Consider the following 4,577-nt stretch of genomic DNA (forward strand, 5'->3'; position numbering starts at 1 on the left):
TTATGTCAAGTTGACCAAAACTGATGAGGACAGTAAGGCTTTGATACTGCTTTGCTGAGAGCTCACATAGCACACTGTGTGACCTAGACCAACAGATACCTGTCTCACAGCTCTACAGGTGTGAAATCTGAAATGGAAGTGCCAATGTGGTCAGCTGCTCCTGACAGATGAAACTGAGGGGTTTGTTTTGAGTCTCTCTCTTTGCTGACCTCCTTATGACTTGCTTAATTTTAATTTTGCATTTTTTTTTGTCTGCATGTATATCTGTGTGCATACATGACTGACTAGTGCCCACAAAGGCCAGAAGAAGGCAGCATAGCCCCTGGAACTGGAGCTACAGATGATTGTGAGCCACCTCATGGATACCAGAATCCATCTACAGTTGATCCTGGATCTCTAGAAGAGCAGCCGGTGCTCTCAACTGCTACACCGTCTCTCCAGCTCCCTCTTTAAGTCTCTTCCCATTGTCCTTCCACACTATGTAATGGTTGTGTCCAAATTTTCCCTTCATATGGTGTCTCCGGCCATACTGGAGTAGAGTTCATCCTCTGTCCCTCATTTTAACTTGATGATTAAGATCCAGTCTCCAAATATTGTCACCATCTGAGGTACTAGCAAATACAACTCCAACATATTTTGGGGAGGATAACAGGTCATAACAGGTTTTGACTTCCATATTTTTGCTGTGTTCCTTGCAAAGACCTTTAATGAAGAGGGAAGAGGGCCAGGACAGGATCAAGCCAGCTGGTCATTACATATCAAAATGGCATCGAAGCCTTAAGCCTTGCTGCCCACCAAGGAACAAGGAGCTTCAGAGGATACAGCTTCCGGCTGGCAGATCTGAGTGCTCTCCACCTCAAGTTCAGCTCTGCACTGTCTCTCCTCGATCGAAAGGATGGACATCAGCTCCTCTGGGACCTGCATTACCCATGCTAAGTCTACTCACCCAGTCACTCCTTTGTTTAGCAATCCTTACTGACCGAGAACTACATAGTAGGCCTAGTGTGGGAGTCTGGGGTCATGGCAGTAAGCCAGGAATGGGCTCTGTTTTGAAGGTGCTCTCATCCTAGCCATAGAAACAAATAGAAAATGGAGACATCCAAGGGGGTATCAGAAGGATGGAGAAAGGGATACTTGAGGGTAGGGAGCGAGCACTATAGGCTGCCCTGCCCTTGTCCTCACAAGATTCTTTTCCCATTGCCATGTTAACTTTTCAGATGTCATGCTGCATGCTGTGAAGCGTCCTCACAATAAAAGGATAATCCAAGTAGTCCAAGACAGTCCAGCATGTCCTGGCACTGGACAGATGGGCACTGGATCTCATGGGAGAGGTGCTGTCTCCCTGTCAGCCATCATGGTCCTGACATTTGGAGCAAAATGTCAATATACCAGATGCTCTGTGGGCTGCAGACCAGATTCCAGGGAAAAGAAGTAATGTACTCTCTAAAGCAAGAAAAGGCAAGCTGTAGGCTGCCACTAAAAGTCAGCCTACTTTGTGTCTTTGCAAATAAAACTTTATTCAGAGTCCAGACCACTCCCTTAGCAATTTGGTTACAGCTTCCTCTGCACTTATTAGTCAACAATCATTAATTATAACTGAGATGATGTAGCCTGAAAACAGACATTATGGCAGGATATCCAAAGCTGATATCACCATTCAGGACTTTCTCCTGTGCCAAGGAAGTCCAGATGAGCCGCTGATGGGGAGGTAGAACTGGAGGTGTCCCGGCTGGGTGATGGTCTAGTTCTTGTTGCTGAGAGACTGTAATCACTTCCCATCTGAGCCTCAGCCTCCCTGTCTGCATAGGAATGAGCAGAGAAGCCAGCCCGCTTTCTGTCAGGTCTGCACTGCTGTGATTGTGTTGAAGCAGCTTGTTATCCTGTCAGAGGTTCTGTGACCCACAGGTGAGCTTTGTGGTCTCCGAGAGGCCTTGTAATTACTCTTGTAAGTCCAGAGAGAAGTCGCCAGAATTATTAGGGCAACTGAGGCCTCAGCAGGCTGAATCATTTCCCCAGATGGTGCCCTTTGCCATTAAGGTTAGCTTCGGACATAAGAACCAGGCATCTTCAGCAACAAAACAGAGGGATGAAACATAGAAGCCAAAGACACTGCCAAGTAAGTTCAGAGCTCATCACCCAGACTTCCAATCACGTCACATCTGAGTGCTCAACACCACTGTCAGTGGAGGCTGCGGGGAAGGAAAAGCATGAGACTGTGGTCTCTCTGTGGATCTCCCATCATACTCAGAACACCTTGGTCAGGTTATCTGTGCGTGTGTGTGTGTGTGTGTGTGTGTGTGTGTGTGTGTGTGTGTGTGTGTGTAGCTTACCTTCTAACCTCCAGGGACGTCAGGAAGACTGAAGATGATGAATAAATTATGTATAATTGTGACACATAGAACATAGCTCAGGTTATCGTCAGATCTGTGTCTTTATACTTGCCCAGATATGCATCATTGACCCCATTCATACTCAACCTGCCTTCTTGTGTGAGAAGAAAACAAAACCCAGAGAAGTTTAGTAACTCTCCCAGAACACACAGACTCAAATCCAAACTTTCCAATTCCACTCGCCAAGCGCTCTCCCACTTTTCCTGCCACCCCTCTCTCTTATTAACTACTCTGTGTCTTCCTTGTCCCAGGATAGGTGAGCACAGCACACCCTAAACCCATGTGGTAGAGATATGAGTTATACATTTCTCACTCTCCCTCCTCCTCCTCGTCCTCCTTACCCCCCTCCTTTCCCTCCTCCTCCCCAGAGAGAGCCTCCCTCCTCCTGTTGCTTCCCCAGAGCCACTGCACCATTTGCTCTTTCTCCCAGCCCTTTGCTCACCTCAGCTTCACACTCAGGAACCCCAGGAATCTCCAGCATGCCTGGGTAGGAGTTAGAATTGGGTGAATGTGGAAGGAAGGGTGCCTGAATGAGGGGAAGTCCAATGCCTGTTCCTGAAAAGTGACAAACACTTCAGAAAGGCTTTGGTAATGGGATGTGGATGTGTGAGTACCTTTAAGAAGCAGCCTTTGGCCTCCTTGCTGTCTCAGGCTCCCTCTCCTCCCTCTCTAGACTTCTCGCTCACTTTTGCTTCCTCTACACTGGCCAAGCACACCTATTTCCTGGAGTTGGAGAGAAACAACATAAGGTAGTTTAACTTGGGAGCTGTGGGCAGAAGACATTAAGCACTTAAGACTGACAGTGTATATTTTAGGGCATGTTGTTGCAGCCAGGTGTCTGCCTGGAGCTTCTAGAGACCAGAGTCACAGTGAGCAGCAAGCGCTCAGAGGTAGAAGGAATCTGGAGTGGGGGTAGGGGGCTGGGGGTGGGGCTCTCATATTCTTCTTAGTCACACTTCTGTTCTACACAAAGAAGATTCAGAGAAGGGGAATGTGGAGTCCCCATGTCTGATGGGAAAACAAAGACTCTGAATTTACACAGTAGAAAAGTGCATCATATTGAAGGCAGAAATGAGACCACTTCATGCACGAGACCCTCAGCTCCCAGGCACTGTCTCTGCAAAGACATCTTCAGTATCTATCAGTAGAGTGGGGGAAGAAGGAAAGAAAGGGAAAATGAAGGAATTTTAAAAGGCACAAAAAAGTAGAGAGATGGGGAGAAATGTAGAAGGTAGAAGATCTGGAAAGGGGTTGAGGGGGAAGCATAATCAAACTATAGTATATAAGGAGACTTCTAAATAAAACATCTAGATTTAGGGGGAAATTAAGAGTTGTATAACACGCATCTAGATAATGGTGAGGTTAATGCGAGGAGCCTCAGATTCTCAGAAAATAATACCCCGATGAGAGAGAAGACACTGAACAACGCTGTAACACAGGAAGCTTACAGATGAAGAACGTGAAGACCTCTGGTCAGTACACACCTCCTACACATCAGAAGAGAAGAGATAACTAGCCATCCACACACAGTACAGAACTCAATGATCGGTGTCCCGGGGAAGATGCACTCAGCCTCCTGAGAAGCCATGTGTGCAGTCTCTCATGTGCAGTTACTATTCATCTATAAATGTCACATCCATTGTGACACCTGGAGACGTGGAGGGCTCTTAACCCTCTCACACTTGCGGTGGCTATAAACGGGTGCCAATCTTTAATAGGATGACCTGTGAGTATCTAATGGCATGTTCAATGATTTAATGACTTAATTCTGTCTTCCTCTTATCTTCTGATCCCTGGACAGTGGCCCTCTTAGATGGGCACCAGTCACAAAGAAACCTGAGAATCCCAGCAGGCAGATCTGGCTTCCACACTCAGAGTAGATCAAGGATGGGAAACAGATGTGACATTGGCCATAAACTCCCCTTGGTTGCCATTACATTCCCGGGTTCACATCCATTGTTCCTGGGTATTTCCATGCACTGGTCTGGTCTCCTGTGTTAAGAGACCTGGTGCCTTCAGCTATTTCATGGTTGTTGAACATTTAGAGGTGCTTCTAATTCTGTCATTTCTTTTTGGTTTTTTTGAGACAGTGCCTCACTATATAGCCCATGGCTACCCTGCAACTCTTTTTTTTTTTTTTTTTTTGGTTCTTTTTTTTTTTTTTTCGGAGCTGGGGACCGAACCCAG

This window comes from Rattus norvegicus, chromosome 10 (genome assembly GCF_036323735.1).
Source record: "Rattus norvegicus strain BN/NHsdMcwi chromosome 10, GRCr8, whole genome shotgun sequence".
NCBI classification, from domain to species: domain Eukaryota; kingdom Metazoa; phylum Chordata; class Mammalia; order Rodentia; family Muridae; genus Rattus; species Rattus norvegicus.